Here is a 22,071-nt window from a genome sequence, read left to right on the forward strand (position 1 = left end):
ACTTAACTCCGTTCCTACAAGTGGGTCCTTGCACGAACGTAGTTAAGGCTCATTCACACATGCGTTTCGAAAAGCGGTGCCGCCTCAGCGCTCGCGGCGCAGCCGAGAGGGGCCTGTCACACATAGCCGAGCCGCCAGCCTGCAAACGCGCTTCGTTGTTGATGATGCTACGGACACCCCCAGCTCTCTTCCTCCAAATTTACATTGTGAAGCATATTATCTATTTTACCGTTATTGCGAAGCATTTCTGCTGGAATCATCAATCGTTGGAACGACAAACGTGGCACAATCTAGCACTGATGCAGAGAAGGAACGGCAGAAGAATCGAGACACATGTTCACCTATCGACGACCAACACACGGTCACACACAAGTCGTATTTATTTTCGTCGATTCTGTGGTTTGCGCAAATTCCCAGCTCATAGTTGACAGCTCAGACCACCAACAAGTATTGGTGACAAATAATTTACTCACTCACACGGTATAGCTCCAAACACACACACACAAAGGCAAAAATATCCCAGCGCGGTATCGGGAGGCCCGCCGGCGCCAAAGGAAGCTGCTTCCACCCCTCCGAGCTCTCCGATTGGCTGGATGAAAAAGCGTTTGTGGAGCAGCGCTGCGAAGATGCAGCAGGAAGCGGTTCGCGAAAACTGTCTGGAAACGCCGCGCGACTGCTGCCTCGCGGTCTCAGAGCGCGAGGCGCCGCCTCAAGAAACGCATGTCTGAATGAGCCATTAAGGGAGTTCCTAACGTTTTTCCTTACTGAAGTTCATCCTCAAGTGGCTTGCGCGAAGCATTTTGAGTGGCCTTGTGAGGAACGCTACTAAGGAACACAATGAGGTAGCTATGAACTACCTAAGCGACACTGCTCGCGCAGTTTTCACTCCCGTGTCAGCCATGGGCAACGTTATACAGCAGCGATTGTTCGCGATTGGGATATCCCTGTCGCGTCAATACGTCTTCCGATACTGAGAGAACCGTATCGACTACATGAGGGATGACGAGCTGCACACGAGATTCCGGTTCACGAGGGCCGGGATATTCTACGTGACGAATCTTGCCGCCACTGCCACCGAGCCACGGACTCTTCGTAGTATATCCCTACCTGCTAGCAAGTAGCCCTTTCCGTACAGTTTTTGGCTACTGAAAACGTCCTCGTGACTGCTGCGGACTGCACCAACGTGCACGAATCAACAGCGTGTCGCGTGGTTCGACGATTATGACCTTTGTTGTCGATGCGCAAAAAAAAAAAAAAAAAGAAACTTGAATCATCATCACCATCATCAACTTAATGTCACAGAAAGACGTCATACGCGACTCAGGCAAACCCTTATCGCGGTATGTTTCACGACCTTTGTTTTGTTTTTCTTTTTTGCTTGCAAGGAGCTTTGCAAATAACCATTACATGTCAGCGCTTATCGTACCGGTGAAGGCAGCGTCCAGCAGGATGGAAGGACCCAAGCAGCACAATGTACTGAAAGTCGAGTGCAATAGGGGTGGACGGTATGTGTCTTATCAGTGTTCTTTAGCTTCATGGGTGCGTTCAAGGCCTTCCACCTACCCGTCCCCCCTATTGCACTCTACTTTCAGTACAGTTTGCTGCCTGGGGAGTGATACGGCGAGCTACAGCGAACACAATAAGCAAGAAAAGCAAAAAAAGAAATACAAAACAGAGATCGTGAAACATACCACGATAAGTGTTTGCCTGAATCACGTGCGACGTTCTTCTGTGGCGTTAAGTGAGGGCGGGGATATCGATGAAATTGTCGCTGTTGCAGATCACTTGCGGTTTGCAGCAGACGGCGGAGGTGAAATAGTTAGGTCTGTTACGCGGCGCTGCGATTACTTTTGTGCTTCATTAGTAGTTCGAGCGGATCACGTGTAGGTCAGGCTTTAATATCACAACTGCAATGTACTCCCTAATTAAAAAAATTATGAAAATATCTCCGTTAATTAGTCTCCTTAATGAGAAAAAAATGCGGTCTCTAGCAGCCCCGTCGAGTAACCCAATGGCAAAAGTAAAAGCGTCCTTTGGCAACTTCCCTTTTTATGAAAATTTGTTGCTGCTATAAAGATGCGCATTGTACACGTATATGAATATGCTGTGTGCATGGATTACACACACTGATAACATAGTTAATGAATAAGTGTTGTTTTCATTACTTACAAGGAGTTGCAAAATGATCTGAAGGTATAAATAAGCCACAAACTGATCTGGTGGCGGCCGGAAACATCGCAAGTGCCTGCAGTGCAAAGGAGGTTCTACGAACTTGCCCCACTCTCCCGGAGTCATTGGCGCAGTTGACGGCACCCGCGTACGCATCCAGGCTCCTTCTGCATACGAACACGTGTATAGCAACAGAAAAGGAGTGCATTCCATCAACGTCCAGCTGATTTCGGATGCAGAAGGGAGAATACTGGACTATGTGGTAAGATGGCCTGCCAGCGTCCACGATTCAAGAATTGTACGCCTGAGTATGATTGGGAAGGACCACCAAGGCACCAAGGCATACATTGTGAACTTTTCGTTGGAGACAGCGGTTATCCTTGCCGACGTTGGCTGATGACCCCATTCTTGCAACCTCGCAACCGCTACAATACTGAGCATGTATCAACAAGGGGTGTTGTGGAGCTGTATGTACGACGAATGCGTACTCCCTACAGACGTAACCAAAATCACATGTACAGCACACCCAATAATATATTCAGCTACATATGCATAGGTGCTGGAATGGTGTCGAAAGTCCGGTTCGGAGCTCCCGCGGAGCTCCAATGAAATCATCTTCCGCGAGGCTTGACTCCAGTGCTCGACTGGTTGGTGCACTATTGGAAAAAAAAAAATTAATCAGTGGGACTCATATTGTGGGATTTTTTTTACCTTCTTGCCTTTACGTCACTAGGCAGTCGTGATCATGACTGGTGCCACAGTGGTTCGTCTGTGAATAAATTTTGGCAACCTGAGGGTTCGTTAATGTTTGCCAAAATTTTGGCATAACGCACTTAATCGAATGATGGATGATGGCAGTTGAAGCAAAGGCACCAGCAATGCTAAACGAACCCACACACTCCGAATGCCATGTGATGAGGCTTGTACTGTGTTTGTATTTCTGTGTTTAATTTCTTCATCCACAACAACATTAGTGTAATTTAGCGCATGTTTGAATGAATTTATGGTAATTCAAACTTTCATAACACGAGGCAACTGTGTTCATGCCTCATGCCACAGTGGTTTGTCTGTGGATAAATTTTGGTCAAATCAAGGTCCATGAATGTGTGCCAAAATATCAGCATATTGTATTTAATATCCCTCGTGGAAGTTGTGTGTCGATTGAGATAGGTTTCTTTTCAGTACCTTTGCATTTGTATGCTGTAGACTCCATACACTTTGTAACATACTTTTGCCAATGTTTTATTTATGTGCCTGCTTTAATGAGGCGTACATAGAGTAAATATTAAAGAATGTGCTCAAATGTGCTACAACCAGAGTTGTACACGTTACTCAAAAAAGGTAATTGATTACAATTACTGTTACTACTGCGCGAAAATTAATTCTTTACCGTTACAAATTACTTCATCAAAAATGTAATACGTTACCGATTAAAAAATGTAACGCATTACTTTTCCCTTTACTTTTAAATTGTGGGCCATAGCAAAGCCAACAAGCCTGCAGTGTGCAAACATGCAGCTCTTGTTGCAAATTCTAGTGAGACACCAACATACATGATAAGTGAAATTCACAAATACATTTGAAAGCAACATACAAAACACATACACAGATTTATATACACATTTAAAATAACATCGAAACATCCGCTTCGTTTTGTTACTATTGTTATGTTCAGCCCGCACAATTTATCAATACAGTCACTTATTTTACTGTTGCTCCAGTAGGTCGCGGTTTTGAGGGATTATCATATTACTGTGGCGTGCATGGAACACGTGTGGACTAGAGACGGCCGACTTCTGCGTCATTGCTTCAGTCAAACTCGTGGTGGAACAGAAGAACAGATTGGCTTGCTGAAAATGGTTGCCATTGTTGACAGAAGCTTAAAAAAGTAATCGATTACTCAGTAATTGATTACCGAAAATTGTAATCAGATTACTTGGAAAATTATTTGCTCACAAAATTAATTGATTACGTTAAAAATTACTGAAAAAGTAATTGATTACTAGTGACGCAATTACTAGTAACGCGTTACGTACAACTCTTGCTACAACGCTCCGCGAGAGTACGTACGTACTCTGACAACTTCTCTTTAAGTGTTGTACATTTTGCAAATATTACCAGTAGCAATATTTGAATAGGTGAATTGCGTAGTACCTGCGGACCTCACCACCATCATCAAGGCCTTCAACGTTTCATTTCATGCTTCGTTCATTGTCCTTTTGCTTAAAGAGTGAACAACTTGTCATACCCCTGACCCTCAGGCGGGCACCTAATCAGAACTAAAATTATTGTTATACCCCAATGTTCACAGGTGCTTCCAGGGACATGTGAGTGCCCAAACCTTGACATGTGTGCAGCGACACATTGCTAAATTGCATTGCATTGTAGTGTGAATAAAAAGTGCTTACCCGTTTGGTTCCTCCGCTGCACGTGTTCTGTCTGAGAACATGGGACCGTGGCGTGTTTTTAAATTGCCCCATTGCTTTCTGAGCTGTGACAGTGTCCCCGCGCGCTCTGGGTCACGGCTGTTTAACACTGCCGCGATTTGATTCCATGCTTCCTTTATCCTGTGCCTCGTGACGACAGAGCTAAGCTTTCCTCGAATGACACATGTTTCCTTAGATTCGCTTCATGCGAAAATTCCAAGTTTTTCCCTATCGCTAAGCAGGTTGGCTCTTCGCTTCTTCGGTTTCGCCATGGCGGGCCATTAACAAGACGATCGTCTGCTAATAAAGAGTAACGGCGATTTATCATTTATTATTATGATTAAGATATGACGTCCCAACATCCTTAAAAACATGAAAGAACATACAACTTGATACCTCTTTGCATTTATTCGAAGACAATATGTTACAGATCGTTGCATGGCGTCTGCTACAGCACCGGAGCAGACGACAGCATACAGGAAGCTCACTCGGTGCCATCTCCGATTGGACAAGACGAGGAATTTCCGGGGCGGAGATTCGTGATTTTTGTTTGCCAATCAAATCGATGAGGTTAGCTTGAAAGGGCTCCTAGTTTGTTTGTTTTTTCCTCATTTCAGGAACGTCCTCACCGCGTTCGTGCAAGCCACTTTTGGTTTGCTTCGAAAATTTCCTCTCGTGAGGAACACTGCTGCTGAGGAGAGGACCGATTTGCGTTCGTTTTCGTGCAAGCAGACATGTACAAGATACTCAAAAATGTATTTAAGATAAGATAATAAATACTAACGTTAGAATGTAATTAAGATAGAGTATAAATACATGAAAATAAAAGTAATTAGGATAGAGTACAAAATACTTGAAAAACTATTTGAAATACAATAAAGATACTATTTATCCTTGAACGCAAAAAGTCACCGGTCACTGGTCAATGCGGTAAGTCGCCGCTATGTGACATGAATCACCTAAACCCCGCGCACTACGCAGGCCGCCGCTGTGTGATAGGAGTCACCTAAACACAAGTCCCAAAAAGATGACAAAGAGATACCACATAATTCCACTAAGTATATGTGACCCAGAACAAAGCAAACTTCTAGCAGGTCCCTGCTCGGCGAGGTCAGAATTCGGCGTCACCGCGTCAGGGCACACATAATAGAACCCTCACTCGCCAAGGATTAGTACACACGGGGCAAGATCTCTAAATGGAGATCTCCATGAAGGGCCAATGTCCGGGTCAAGTCCGAGGGACTCAAGAAATTTCCACTGAACAAGCAAAATAATGGAAAGAGGAGACACAAAGTTTGAGAGGGAGATCCAAAATATGTAATTAGAGTATTGAGTAGAAAATACCATAAAATGTATTTCAAATAGAGTACAAATACACAAAACAAAAAGTATTGAGTAGAGTACCAAAATACTGCAAATTGTATTTAAAATACAGTATTTTAAATCGGACCTTCAGTTCGGCAGCGAGTATTTCGCTATATAATTTCGCAGTATTTCGCTGTATAAGTTCGCTCCGAGCTGGGGGACACCTCCCTTGACCTATCGGCGTTCCCAGAAGTTTTTTCGGGGGCGAGGGGGGGGGGGAAGTGCTTCTAGCAGGTGGGACCAACGTGCACCCCCCCCCCCCCACACACACACCACCACCACCACATCTTTTTCTGGAGGGCGGACGTGTTTTATACCCCTGTCACACGGACACTTTCGATCCGCATTGAGCCAATGCTCATCGAGCTCATTGCGGATCCGGCGCTGCTACACGGACACTTTCGAGCAGGATCGAACCCCTGCTTAACCCGATCCAGCTCGTTAAACGGGGTCGAGATTCTCAAGACAGCTTGAATACCGCCATTGGCATCCTCGAAGTCAGAGAATTTGTAGTAGTAAACAAAACATTAAATTAATTTACAAATATTCCTATACAAGCCCATGGAATTTCACGGTTACTGTTTTAGTCTAGGTATGAGGGGCGACTGCGGTTGCTGATTTGTTCAATCTCCACCACTCTCGACACCGCGCTCCCCATAAAGCTAGTAAGCAGCACAATGCGGAAGAGGACGCGGTTATTCTCGTCTTTTTAGGAACATATTTGTCAATCACAGCGTACTGTCTCGGAGCTGTTAGCGTCGCCTGTCGACAAGCCAACCTGTCGATCTGCCGCCTTCGGCCCCGAAACAATACTGCCTGTCCATGTTGGAGAACAACCATCCAAGAATTGTTATGTTCACTGATGGCTCCACGACGAAATCCGGATCTGCAGCGGCATACGTGGTACCGCAGCACTCCAAGGAGGGCATAGTGCGTTTATCCCATAGGACCTCTTCCACGACAGCGGAACTGGTAGCTATACACCTTGCCGTGAGCCACGCACGCGCGACCTGCGCACTGGATTGTCTACAGCGACTCAAAAGCTGGACTGGAGGCCAAGTTGGCTTTCTTGGGAAACAGTTGGACAGCTTCAACGGTGAAGGAGATCCTAACGGAATACAAGAGATGTACGGACCTGGGACATGACGTTATTCCAATTATCCAATGGATTCCGGGGCACATTGGCATCCGCGGTAACGGAACTGCAGACGAGCTAGCTGGAATTGCACACCTGGCTTCCACCAAATACGTCGTGATGTATACAGGGTCGGACATCAAACTTCTACTAAGGTCCATGACAGACGACATGTGCAAACGGAAATGGCTACAAGGTGATAGTGGGTCATCTCTTCCCAGAAGAATAGACCCGGAACTAAAATTCAGCATCCCTCCCTCGACTGCCAGAAGTATCGCAACATTTCTACATCGTGCACGCCTGAACGTCCCGTATGGCCGGCATTTCCTGCATATGGTGGGCAAGGCGGATTCCCCGGATTGCCCAGTGCGTGGGATGGAAGAAAATACTGAACATATTTTTATGGAGTGCAGAAGACATCAGTCCCAACGCGAGACATTGCGGGCCGCACTAACTCGTCTGGACAACAGAGCTTTCTCCATAGAGAAGGTCTTGGGGACGTGGGACGCCAACCAGAGAGACGTCGCATTCAAGGCTCTCGTAGGCTTCATCTCAAGTTGTTCTCTTGATGCTCAGTACTAGATCATCTGTACGTGACGCCCTGGTTCCTGTGTGGCGCGATCCTCTGACGGTCATGTGCCCGCGAACACTGTGCCGTACAGCCTAGCCTAGTCTTTTTTTTTTTTTTTTTTCCTCGGAGTAGCAGAACTTGTCAGGTGACAAGTTCAACCTCTCCGTATTATTTTTAGTACGTCCAACTCCAACGGTGTTGTAAACCATTTAGTGTTTCGTTTCTTTCCATTCCTTCTTTTTCTTTTCCTTTTTTGTTGCTGTTATTTATTCAAGTGGAAAGTTACACCGTTTGAGGAAATTATAAAGTATTATATCCTGTTACTTCAAGTGTAGCGGGATTCGCCTTCTTTTCACGTGCACAATGAAATGCAAAAAAAAAAAAAAGGAATGGCATTATCATAGCAGAAAAAAAGTAACCATTTCGCCGTCACTATTATACCAATGTGGTTGCGAATTTTTGAGTGCTTTCCTTCAGGAAAAGATAGAATTGACAAAGCGCACATGAACTGCGCACAACACGTCAATATAGTCATTTGAGGTAAATGGGCCTGGACGTAGAGTCCTGCACGGCCCGCAGGTTGGGCACCCGCACGTTGATGTGGCTGGTGGGTCTAGGTTTTCGGAGTCGCGCGGGTAACTGGTCGGGTGCGGGCGTCATTGTTGACGGCACAGCGGGCAGCGGGTCGTGTGCGGTCGACCCATTTTACCAAAACACTATTAGAAAGTACACCGAGTTGCTCAATTTCTTACGCGTCTGTACTGCAGTGTCTCGAAATATGATGTGAAACGTCGATCACACACAAGTCACAAACCAACACGCATTTGCCCCTTTTTGCCCTCTGCGCTGATGATGTACAAGAAACCATGTACGCAGACATATCTAATCCTCAGGCGTGGACCAGGGAATACTCTCAACGTTCATCGCGTTGCGCGGGTAGGGGGTCGGGTGCGGGTGAGCTTTTCGAAAAAATGTGGGTGCTGCGGGCGGATGTGAGTCTCAAGTTGTAACAGAACGCGGGTTGCTACCGGGTGCGGATTTGCACCTGCGGACACGGGTCGGATGCGGATCAGATAATTCTGAACCGCGAAGCACTACGCTTGGAAGCACCAGCTGAACTCTCACAATCCCGAAATCCCGGATCCCGTGATTTTCAGCAAAAAATCCTAAAATCCCGGGACTGCAAATATGGCTCGGGATCGATAACCCTATAGTTGGGGAGCACGTGGTCACGGCCGTAAACAAGACGTCACGTTTGGTCACGTGACTCTGGAAAACATATTGCCGCACCGGAGTTACTGCAGGAGGGCATGCCGTGAATTGTTGCAGTGTGCATGCAATTACGAGCATATATTGTAAAAACACACACTGTTGGTTCATTCCAGCCGCAGTATGACGCCTGTGACGCATCCCCGATGTTTTCGCGACTCACGTGGCTCAAAGCCGTTCAAAGGCTGCGCGTGACGTCATCTGCACGAGCCTCATTGAGGCGTGCTTTTGCGCTGTCTCGCCCAGCGCGCCAAGCCTGAAGGCACATTTCTGTGTAGCTCACGAACGCTCATTTCTGTTTCGAGCCAACCAAGCGTTTTTTTATCGGCAGCCCAGATTCGCACCGCGCCGGCAGGAAAGTTTAACATTGTATTTGTGCAACCCATCTGCGCCAACAGTCGCGAGCGCTCGCGCGAGAGCTTCTCTGTGGTTGCTTACCAGGTGGTTTGTCTGGGGCGTTCAACGATTGCTGCGAAAGACATTCTGCGACATCAAAAGCATTAAAACAAAGATTCATTTACCGCCGTAACAACATCGTGAAACGTGAAGTTTCTGAGAATGTCGAATACAGGTTGGCTACCATTGCATGTACGAATAGACATGTATTCATAAACATAACTGCATTTCCGCGAACATGTCACGGCAGTTACATGCTCAGCACTGCGGGTTCTCGGTCTTTTATCCTATACATACAAAATGGTTGAACCTCCACTTACCTTTGTTTCACTTTCTAAATCTTGTGTTCTTCCTACACTGGAGTATACGTCAGTTGTGTGGAACTCTCTTTGCGTGACTGATGTCAATCGCCTTGAAGGTATTCAGAAGAGACCTCTTCACAGCATTCATTCTTTCTTTTTACGGTACATTCCGTAGCCTTTAAGTTGTATGATTATAATGGTTTGCTAAATCATTTCATTTTGACCTCATTGAATTCATGACGTAATATTGCTGACGCTTTATTCATGTACAAATGTGTACATTCAGTTGTTGACTATTCTTTCTGATTAAGACGTCTATGCTTTTGTCCTCCTCCAGCTGCGTTTCGCAACTCACCATCATTTTATGTAGATAGATTCTGCTCATTTGATCCTATTATACGGTGCGAAGTGTTGCTGAACTCGATTTCCAAGACCTGTGACCTCTTTTATCCTTCGTATACGTCCTTCAAAACAGATATAAGCAAGTGACTGTCATGATTATGTCAAATCTGCTTATTTTTATTTGTTTTTGCCTATTGTACATTTCTGTTTTTATATTTTATTTTCTGCGCTAGCCGCTGGACTGTAGAGGGCGTGATTCCCCCGGTGTAGCGCAACAGTGCACCGCGCGGACGCGCAGCACAGTTACGTCGAACTATATCTGCGCCTTAGAGCGCCAGCTACTGGGAAAAATCAACGAAAGTGTCTAGGCCCGGCTTCACCAACGCGGATTAAAATTTGAACCGAGATGAACGGTCCCTTAACATGAAATTAAAGCTTAACTCGCTCCACTAAAGGGATTTATTGTCACTGAAACATTCATTGCGTCACCAACTAACGTTTGTAAAAAAGTGTTGAGATTTAACTTTAAGTTTGAGCAATCATTGATCTCGGTTCAGAGCAGGGCTCGAAACCGTTATTTTTTGGGGTTCGGTTCAAGTTCCGGTCCAAGGTTATCGGTTCGGGTTCAACGCAACCAAAATAACGGTTTGAACCGATATTAATTGGTTCGAACCGATTTACGTGTGCTATGCTAATCAGTGTACTACGTGTCAGGTTCCGACGATCGCTTGCTCCTCCTTCCTTCCTTGTACATCCTCGCCTCTACACTTCATGGCTACAAATAACTATGCATTTCACAGCAGATCATCCTTTACTGTACCGAAAAGTGCTGGGAAATAGCGTACAGCATACCATTGAACCCAGGTGCAAAAAGCTATCGCCAATTTCTAAAGAAAAAAAGAGAGGTCGCGTCTCTTGGTTCGGCTGTCGGCGTCTAGCTGTTGCCAGAGATCGGCGCTTTGCACCATGCTCTGGACCACACGCCAACACGCGTTTCCCGTGGTCGCTGGTTGTCCGCGATGCTTGTGGATGTCACTGTGAACTATTGAAATTGAAAGATTGATATTAAACGGTAGGTTAGAGGTAGGTAAGGTAAAATTTACGTCGTCTACACACTGCGACGCTGAGTGAAAGGAAGCCGCCGAGGCAACAATGCAAAGTGTAGCCGTCGTGTAGCACATCTTTCTTTTCATTTTCTTTTTTTCTTTTACACCTTGATTCACAAAAATGTACAGGGATGTCGTAAACCTTTTGGAGGTGAGGCTGTAGGAGGTGCATGGACTCACCACTTCTTGGTTTGTGAATTTGTGATATCCGGTCTATGAATTCGGCAAGATTCCGAGCGATGCAGGGAGCTGGTGGGCGGCAGTCGAGTGGGAAGGAATAGGCGTTTTTACCGTCTGCCGAACCGGTTACCGCATCGTATTTTTTCGGTTCAGTTCCGGTTCGTTCGAAGGGAGAGAAAAAGTGTTTACGGTTCGGTTCGGGTTCGGTTTGACAAAAAAATAAAGTTTTTTTGCGGTTTTTGGTTACGGTTCAGTTCCGGTTTCGACCCCTGGTTCCGAGTTAACAAGTGCTGATGAAACCGGGCCTAAGCCGCGTAATAAACATTCAGTTTTTTTGGTGCAAAACTGTCTTCTCCCAATTTGCTGTTGCGCAAACTGAGTACCCACGTAAGATCAAGAGGGTAAAATAATACACAGCCCAGCTTGTTGAAACGTTGTCAAGAAAAATATTAACGAAAGAATGAAGCACGAAGTCAGAGTAACTATTTAATACGTGAGCTTTCGGGCAGAGCCTGCCCTTCTTCAGGGCAGCCTCTGCTTCAGGGCAGGCTCCGCGCGAAAGCTCATGTATTAAATAGTTACTCTGACTTCGTGCTTCATTCTTTCGTTATTATTTTTCTTACCCACGTAAGCGAGATTTAGATTTTGCAGGTTTCACAGAACTTCTTCGTAATTTGAGCAAAAGTATCGGGTATGAAGTACCGAGTTACTTCTGTTGGAGTAACGGAAATTGTACGCAATTACATTAAAAACTGAACTATCGATATCGGTATTTCGCTACTTTTTACCCAAGAAACCAGTATTGGTAACGCTATACATTTAGTAACGGGTACACCACTGATCTACTGTCATGTCGTGGCCGGTAGTTTATCCCGAACCGCAAGCTCGTTGGGTGGGGGTTACACTGTAATAGTTGTACACAGGAAAAATGTTCGCGGGTGCCGCCAAACATCTGGGGGGAGGTGTCGGGGGCGGGGTGTTGGGGGTGCATAATGTGTGCCACCAGTTTCAACGACTTATAGTTCAACTAAGATTGAAATTACTCATCATGCAGCTAACATGTTAATTGCAACCACTCACTGGAAAGTACTTAGAGGCGCGATGTCAGATCATTTTTCGGTCTTCATAAACCTTGTTTCGCAAGCGCAGCATAACCCTTCAAAGGTTCCTCGACTTTAAATCACCACTCACCACTCTCCCAATCACCACTCTCCCACAGGCTGGTTAATGTTGAGGAGTTCATGTTACATCACCAACTGACACGGATAAAAAGATCTCACCTTTAAATCACGTTTAAGGCAACTTTTATCTTCGTTGAAAATTAATCGGTGTTGATAACACCGGGCAGAAGCTAGCTATTGCAGGTTAACTATAAAGGCCTATAAAGCAGATTATTGCGTTGCGTTGTGATTAAACGTCACACGCAGCGGTCAATAGCGACCGTCGCCGCGGTCGTAAAGAAGCTCTCTACCAAGGAGTTCCCTCTTCTTCTTCGTATAACTGGATGATTTCTGCAGCTATGCGGTCTCCCTTGTGGGCACCTGCAGCTCTACACTCTTAAACCCGTACCTTTTATTGTAACTTTTAGAAACATGTAACTTCTATATAGACGTAGATTTCGAGATTTCTTATAGGTTACACCACTGTAACGTATATTTAGAGGTTAAAAGCGACCAAAGTCATGTCTTTACAACACGGATAGAAGTTACATCTCGGAAAAAACAAAAACAGCTTGTTGTAACTTATAAATGTACCCTCTACTCCGACACTGTAACTTCTAAGCGAAATCTCCAACGATAATTTCTTTGTTAGTTTCTTATCGTTTGTTTTCCTTCTGTTTTTCAGCATAATGCCGCGTTTCAGCCTCCCATTCGAGACGACAGTTGCGAATCTACGCTGTTATTTTTTATCTGTTTCAGCGTCATCTATACGTCGACTACATGTTATCAGTGCTGTATGAACACAGATTATAAGGTCGCAGTCTGGAATAGTGATAGTATGTTTCCTTCTAAAGGGTGGAAAACCATTGTCAATGCCGCAACCACCAAGATTTCGGATTTCGCTGCGTAGCCGAGCCTGGTCTAGGTCTATCCACACTGAGAACGGTTTCCTTGAAACGCTTAACGCTCGTCGTCCGTCCGTTAACAAGTGTAATCAGTGGTTTTCCTCGCGTCTATCATAGTATCGTCAGGAACAACGGAAAAGCTAGATGTCGCTAGCAAACAAGGATATTTTCGGTGTTCTCAGGGGAAAGTGTAGTGAGTGCGAAGATTGCAAAGAATATATAACCGAAAACGAACGTCACCACCGCAGCCCTAATTCACACACTTCATACACTGGGTAAGTGTACATTTTGTGCTAGGTACGTGCGTTATTTTGATAGCAAGAGCTCTTAGCGCATGTTTGTTGTGATTATGGCAAGCGTTTTGCGGTCCTGCATATGAACGCCACTTACGCTTGCTACTTTTCTGCTCTTACTTGGTCGCCAAGTCAATACACCGGCGTGCATTTTGCGAGCTGCGGATATATGCATCGAGATATATAATTCGCAGCTTCCTACTTGTTGTATTCTTACGATATTCTAAGACTGAATCGCGGAGTGAACGCCTTCCCGCATTTATGCTGCTTTGTACCTTGTGCTTTGTACGGATTTGAATGGTTCCGTAAATGTTACTCTCATTGCCCAAACTTTTGTTCCCAGGATCCCACATGCAGGCTCACATACTGTCACCAGCGCAATGCAGTACCTCACAAACTCGTCCCAGAGCGCCTCCAACGCTGATAACGCAGTAATGTAGTGTCTCCTGCGTTACTGTACACTCATATTCCTCAAGGTTGTGTGCGTTTTATGTAATACTGTATTGCCATTTGCGCTCGCCTCTGCAACACGAATGTGGAATAAATTTTTTTCTGCTGCAATTCTCCATTTCGTTGGGTCTGTTCCGCTTAGCAAGCATAGGTCAGTTGTTCTGACTCGCTGGCTTCCTCACAGTTTTATGCATTGCTTCTCACTTAGAAGATAGTTCTTTTTTCCACATACATGGTAAAGCGACCATGGTTTCTCCTCACATCAGAATCGCACTTGTGCACAATGTGTCACCTCCCGACAGACTTCTGTTTTTGTAATATACCTATGTTCAAGATCTCCTTTTCTGCTGGTTCATTTTGGTACCTTGGTGTGTTCTGTAAATGTCCGTCCATATATCCCACGCACAGGGTGTTTGTTTTTATTCGCATCACACCAGCGCTCATTTGACAGGTGGGTTATGTTAATTTTCGCAAATTAACCCATCCGTAGTTACAAACATTTCCGACATTTCCTGACGCATGTGTTTGTAACTACGGATCGATTAATTAGCAAAAATTCACATAACCCACCTGCCAAATGAACGCTACTCAGTATAAGAAGCCCCACGTTGGCGTAACCTTTACGGGCAGGTGTTGGATTGAAGGCCGTAACCTCTAATTAGTGGGTTTCCTTGTAACATTCCTTGTAACTTTTATAAAAGGTACTGCTCAGAGGGTACCTGGTAGCTTCTGAAATAGAGGGTAAAATATTGCGGTTTTTTACCCTTTACTAAAGGGTATCGAGTTAAGAGTGTAAGCTTCAAGCAGCTCTCCTGATTATGCTAAAACAATATTCAAACTTTTCAATGTGGTTATGGTGGACCTTCCACAGCACCTGCACAAAAATATACACATCGGTATGTATGCCGATGACATCTGCCTATGGACATCGGGCGTACAGTTACCAGCGCTGCAACGGCGGCTTCAAGATGCCTTCGGCTGTACGCTAGCATTCTTGACACAGAGGGGAATGGACATATCTCCCGAAAAGACGGTCTTCTTACCCTTCACACGGAAAAAGATGAACAACTTCCAATTGCAGCTCTCGACACAGCCAGTCCAACGGGTTTCACATCATCGCTTTCTGGGAGTTATAATCGACGCACAACTAACATGGGGCGCCCATACCAAGTATCTGAAGGGCAGAGCCGACGCTCGGATTAACATACTACGGCATCTCACGGGGCCCCGGTGGGGAATGTCAACGTCGTCACTACTCACTGTGCACAGAGCCCTCATCCAGCAAATGGCAGAGTATCACCTTCCAGTTCTGAACAACATTTGCGCTACGTCGGAGAACACGCTGCAAGGCGTCTTAGCAAGGAGTTTGAAGGTCTGCCTTGGGGTACCCAGTGCCACCTCTAACACACTGACCGTAGCAGAGGCCAAAGAACCTCCATTCGAGGCACTAAGGGTGCGTGAAACGGTTCGGCACTGCGGTTCGGTTGTGCACTCAGCATGATCACCATCCCCTGGTGCGGAGGCTGCTTCGCCGAAACTCTTCTTTCGTAAAAGCACTCTCTCCATATCGACGTACATTGCCAACAGCACGGCCGCAACAAGCGGACCCACACCCTCCATGGACGCTACAGACGCCTCCTATCTGTACCACCGTGCCCGGGATCAACCAGAGAAAGTCAAGCCTCCCGCTTTTGGCCATGAGACAGCACTGCCTCGAATTGATAGAAAGGCACAAAGGTCGTGTAGCCATCTTCCCCGACGGGTCCACGACTCTATCCGGGTCTGCCTCTGCATTTGTAACACCAGCGCACAAGAGGGAAGGCATAGCACGATTGTCTCACAGGACCTCATCGACGACAGCGGAGCTGGTAGCCGTACAGCTAGCCATGACTTACCTTGCCAAGCTCGAGCTGCCTGCGCAATGGATAGTGTACTGCGACTCCAAAGCCGGCCTTGAAGCTATCTCATCGTTCTTGGAAAAAGGCCCTACGGCGTCAACAGTACGAGACCTCCTGTTAGGGTATCGCAAGTGCACAGACATCGGTCACGACGTTATTCTTCAGTGGATACCTGGCCATATTGGGATAAGTGGTAACGAGAAGGCGGACGAAATGGCGAACATCGCACACCTGTCATCGACAGAACATCTAGTCACGTTTTCTAAGCAGGACATCAAATCTCTACTAAAATCTATGACTGATGACATCCGCAGGACAAAATGGCACCAAGCCGACAGTGGTCCGTCACTGCTGCGCACGCTAGACCCGGAACTAAATTTTACAATACCTTCAAAAACGCCCAGACACATAGAAACTCTCCTGCATCGTCTACGCCTGAATGTGCCCTATGGTCGCCAGTTTCTTCATAAAGTGGGCAAGGTGGACTCGCCCAACTGTTTATTGTGCGGGACAGTGGAAAACACTGAACATATCATCATGCATTGTCCAAAACATGCTGCACAAAGAGGCACCTTGAGGCAGACCCTTGGCCATCTCGACAGCAGGGACTTCAGCATAGAGAAAGTCTTAGGCGTATGGGACGCTAAGCACAGGGACGCGGCCTTCAATGCTCTTGTCAATTTCATTGGGAAATCTGGACTAGAAGCCCTATACTAGACGGTGCGTGGACATTACTATGGTCCTTGATGTGAACGGCGCGCTCGGTCCTGCGTGGTCGCGGTCGAGACGCTCGCCCCGGTGAACTTTTGCGGTGCGCTCGCATCCTCTGTGGTGCAATCGTACCGTTTCCTTTTTTTTTTTTTGAGGGGGGGGGGTAGCAGAATTTGCTTGCGCGAATTCAACCTCCCTTTGTTGTTGGTGGTGGTGGTGGTGATGTTGAAAGGGCTTGCCGTTGTCGGCCTCACGTATGTGGGCAACGTCACGACTGACGCCCTGGGGAAATGTGCGTCCTGGGCCGACTTCTAGGGGAACTGAACCTCCCTTTGTTATTTTACCAACCACTAACCAACCAACCAATATTCCGAAGCAGTTCGATAACCCGTGTTTCTGCACGCACCTTCATATCTCTGTGAACGTGAGGTCGGGACATAATGCTTGTCATTCTTCTTCATCACACTCAATCCCCCGGGAAAATCCGTACCAATCGCGCCGTTTTGTGACAGCTTTACACGAACCATCTCCTTTTGGTACGCTCTGAGACGTTGTACTGCATGACATATATTGCGTTGTTCAGTAGTTTGGCAGCTCGTGTTGGCCTCGGCGCCTGCGAAGATGCTCCACCAAAATTGTGTTTGAAACAGGGCAATATGCTTCACGACTTTTTATTTGATGTACACACCCTTGCATCAGCTGCAAAATGCAGACAGCCCATCACAGTGCACATGGGTACTGACATGGGTGACTTGATACGCAGCATCGTTTCTTAGGTATGCAAAGCCGAGAAGTTTCTATTTGTGCGCTTCAACAGTATAGTGCAAATGATGTTCGCATGTTACCGGTTTTGTTTATGTTCGCCGCATACTTATTGAAGGAAACATGATAAAGCTAGCTCCTTTGCGAGTGCATGCGCGTCCGGAGTCAGCACGGGCAGACTTCGGTTTCATTTAGTTTCTATTTAGGGCAGATTTCTTCGATTTTTCTCGTGTGCTGTACTCTGTAGCGCACTGAGATGCTATTCACGTACCGTATCACGTGACGGAGAGGGCGCTGGAAGCGGCAGCGCAAGCAGCCCGTTGTAGCAACCTGTCGGTGGGCCCGTCGTTCCGACCCGATTTCATCCTTCGCTCTGCATACCATCCCATTCTAGGTTTTGGGGGGTAGTAGTGCTGAAAGAGCTCGCCGTTGTCGGCCTCACAGAGGTGGGCAACGTCACTACTAACGCTCTGGGGGGGAATGTGCGTCCTGGGTCGACTTCTAAGGGAATTGTGTCGACATATGTCTGACAGCGTCTGAAGAAAACCCAGGAAAACCATAATACTATGCTATGCCACCACCAACAGAAATACAGGGTGTGTGCAGAAAAACGTGACCCGCATTTTTACATGTAACTCCTTGTCTACTTACCCCAGGAACTTGCGGTGGCGTACGATGGCGTATTTATGCGTGCGAAAGCTACAAAAAATCCTGGTAGCCATACTCAGAGTAAAAAAATTATCAGAGCGCGAAAACATCGGCTTCCATGCATTAGAATAGGGCGATCATAACAGTGCATGGTAGTGCATGGCGGTCTCAGGAGAGTTATCTGCAGCGCCGCTAGGGGTGCTACCGATGAGCATCCATGTGGGACATCGTTTCGTTTTCTGCATCGATAGTTCCCCTAGCGGTACTTGAACACAACTCTCCTGCGTCCGCCATGTTGCCCTGCACGGAGGCCGAAGTTTTCGTTGCTCTATCTATTTTTTAAGCTGAGTATGGCTTCCACGTTTTTCTGCAGATTTCGCACGCATAAATGTGCCATCATGCGCCACCGGCAGTTCGTTAGTTAGGTAGACAACAAGCTATGTGCCTAAATGCGGGTCACGTTTTTCTACAGATACGAAGAAATAGAAGATGAAGAAGAAGTAGGTTTCTATACTCTAGCATTTGGAGTATGGCGGGCTAGAGTAGTATGGAGTATGGCGGGCTATGGAGTAGGCCCGCCATAATTTGGAGCTTTCATAGGGAGGGAATTGGTGAGATCTGCGGGGTGGCTTAAATGTGAAGCACAACCAACGGTGCTCACAGCTCTCGAGAGTATTCGATGGGATGCTGCACTTTGGTGCGATAGCAACGTGGCAAAGTTTTAGAACTCGTCTCATTTTTTGACGCCGAATAGCAATAGGCAAGATACGGCGATGAGAGGGCTAAACGATTAGGAAAAGTTTGGGAAGATGAGTACACAATCTTCTGCGGCTCATCCCATAGAGTCTACAATACAAGATGAATTGAGCCTGCAATTGCGGAAAGACACCACCAACATAAAAACGCGACATGGATTGTGCTTGCAAACGATAAATGGAAATCCGTGCACGTCATACGAATAGCCAACCATTTCAGTGACCCATAATTGCCTCTTCATCACATTTTAATGCCAGAACTAGGGTGTCGAACAGAACCCAAACGGAAATTTTCATGACACTGTTGAACCCGAACCGGAGCAGAACCGGAAAAAATAATAGCGGTAACCAGTTCACAACGGATTGGTTCGGACATAAAAGAAGTCAGCATAAGAGTTCAAGTGCCTCTCAATCCCCGAACGAGGACACGCTGGTCTCCGCATCATGGATTTCGCAAATTTTCACCTAGCAGTCTAACGAGGACACATAGTATGTATGATTCCAGCGTCGTTCTCAACACGTTGAAGCGCAGTTGTCCTTGTGAGCGCCGCGGCTAGCGCGCCGCGGTGTCCGCGCATCAGAGAGGAGGCGCCGTGCGCAGTGGAGTGCAGCTGTAGCTTCCACAGTTTCACCACGAAAACCACCGCCCCCCTTGACCACGTGATCATCCGTAACGAATCACGACAAAGTAGCCGGAAAACGGCGCCAAAAAGCGCGCGCTGGCTGATCGAACTGCGCATGTGCGCTGCGTGCTCTCCCCACACCCTCTGACTCGAATTCTCTGCCCCCCCCCCCCCCGTTCCGCGCTTCGCCAGGCCATCTGCTAATATTATTGAGAAGAATAAAATGAAAATCCAGAAGACGAAGGAATTCACATGTACAAATTTATTGACACGGTAAACATATAAACAAGAAGCAACATTTGAATGCAAGTAAATCTACACGATTATTACAGAATACTGCAGAATAAATAGGGCCGAGCAACAGAAAGCGTGACTATCATATTATGCAATTCTTAAGGGAACCTATTCGGTTTGGAGAGTAGATAGTATTATTATACACATATATAGCACGTGATGAGTCGCAGAAGCCATCCGTTTCATCCCAGCAGAACTGTCGAATTTTCTGGTGACAGAGGCCACATGCTCGCGGATCGCAGGGCCACGAACAGCTGTCAGTGTCTGAATGAAAAAAAAAAAGGAACCTGTTAATGATATGGTAAACACGAGCACAGGCAACGTTAATTGACAGAATACGCTCTGTAAGACATGCTGTCGTTACGCGCCTGATGCCGACTAATGACAAAATTCGAGGAGCCCTGCGTACGCGATGCACGCTGTTTTTCTTTTCATGCACACCAGTGTATTAAACATCAGACACATTCAAATAGCGGAACAAAGCGCAACAAGTAACGCCACGCAGAATCATCAACCAGATCATGACTGATAACCGGCAGAAAGTGATGTAATACGGGACAAGGCGTACCTCCATGCACACATGCATCATGCATTTGTCTGCACTCTTAAAAATGAACTTCACCGCATAGCACGCCCCTAGCCAACCATAATATCGAATGATATCGTTATCTGCCCTGATTTGTTGAAAACGGGAGGCGTACGCCTTTTTTGTGACACTTATGCTCATAATTGTCACAAAAAAGGCGTACGCCTCCCGTTTTCAACAAATCAGGGCAGATAACGATATCATTCGATATTATGGTTGGCTAGGAGCGTGCTATGCGGTGAAGTTCATTTTTAAGAGTGCGCTTACCTTTCATTCAGGCGTTCGTCCATGGCTCGAACATCTTCAAAATCCACGAAACGAAATCACGGTCTGCTCACATACGTAGACGCCAGCTACACAACGGTCAGACGGGTCGGCGCCTCGGAGAAACGAACGCGGGAGAATCTACCGGTTAAATGAGCCTCAGCCAATCATGATCGAGAAAGGTCACGTAGGGGAACGGAGCCAATGGAAAGTAAATAGCCGGAATCTGGCGGGAAATGCCAGCGGCGACACTATTTTCGCGGCGGCGAAACCCGCTGTGCCTCCTCTGCCGTGCGGACGCTTGTCAAACCCTGGGTTTCCAAGCAAACGACGCGGCTGCCCTCGGCTAGCAACTGCTGTATTTTCTGAAAGGTGAGTGGCCTGCGGCGGCCTGCCATCTTCCACGGAATGAAGCAGGAATCGAGTAGGCCAGTTGTACAGCTCTATTGGATACGTGATTAATTAAGCTCCCAACATTTCGCTTTACACGTGAGCAGTAAAAATTAAATAAGTGAGAAACATGAGAAGTGGAGAGGGAGCATACGCAGAACAGTGCCTGTATGATTGGTCGTGGTTTGAAAAATAAATGTAGTCCTGCTAACTCGTAGTGCAGTTGTGTTGTGACACATTGCCTCTCTGTTGTGGATTAGCTGGTACGCTGCTGTGAGCTCGGACAGAGCAAGGACTTATTTTCGACAAGCTTCAGTACGGTTTGAGATCGAGTCACATTGTGTACTGAGTGTACCGGCTCAGTACCGTCGTCTATGTAAAGTATTTGGCTCCCTTGAGGTGGATATTGAGGTCACTGTTGGTATGAAAAAAGCGGTTCTGGGAACAGACAGTAGCAGTACTATACCGCTTCATCAGCGTGGACGCTATTTGCAAGTGTTCATCAATTTCTCCTTCTGTTATTTTTTTTTAATTCGTGTTAGCGCCGCGAAGCAGCTGGTGCTATGAGCGGCGTACAGATGGAGAGAGGACAGCAGGAAGGAGTGGGGGGTTAGTATGCATCCTGGGCCGACTTCAGGGGGAACGGTACCGACATTCGTCTCGAAAGTCTTCGGGAAACCCAGGGCAAACCTCCGATAGCACAGCCGGTGGTAGGATTCGAACCCACCACCTCCCAGTCAACACGACACCAACGAGCGAGACGCCTTGGCCCACTCGGCCATGCAGATGGTAATTTCCCCTTTCTCGCGCTAAAGGCTACTAAAGACGTCTACTAAAGGCACCTGGCTACTAAAGACGTCACTAAAAGCAGTTTTATGGGAGATATAAAAATATAAATTTATGACGTGCCTCAAGGTATGTGCTCCTCCTACGGCCAAACTATCCCGGTTCCATAAGCGGTTCTGCATGCAGGCGAATCAACAACTTAGACCAAACGTTCCTGTCGTCCGTTGTAGCGATTCTGTCTTTTTCAAGCGGCGCGTGCGTGCATACAGCCTTGAGTGCCGCACG

The 22,071-nt window shown here is 46.7% G+C and overlaps 1 protein-coding gene and 1 long non-coding RNA gene across 2 annotated transcripts in view; one reads left to right on the forward strand and one right to left on the reverse strand.

Moving 5' to 3' along the window:
* Window positions 1–22,071, forward strand: part of LOC135390142 (ADP-ribosylation factor-like protein 13B) — a 288,978-nt gene that overhangs the window by 207,926 nt on the left and 58,981 nt on the right. The window lies entirely within an intron of this gene.
* On the reverse strand, window positions 2,686–4,668 carry LOC135390140 (uncharacterized). Its single transcript, XR_010421728.1, has 2 exons — window positions 4,578–4,668; window positions 2,686–2,825 (listed from the first exon to the last, which is right to left on the reverse strand). It is a non-coding gene; the product is annotated as an uncharacterized LOC135390140 (long non-coding RNA).

Source organism: Ornithodoros turicata, chromosome 3 (assembly GCF_037126465.1).
Source record: "Ornithodoros turicata isolate Travis chromosome 3, ASM3712646v1, whole genome shotgun sequence".
NCBI lineage: Eukaryota > Metazoa > Arthropoda > Arachnida > Ixodida > Argasidae > Ornithodoros > Ornithodoros turicata.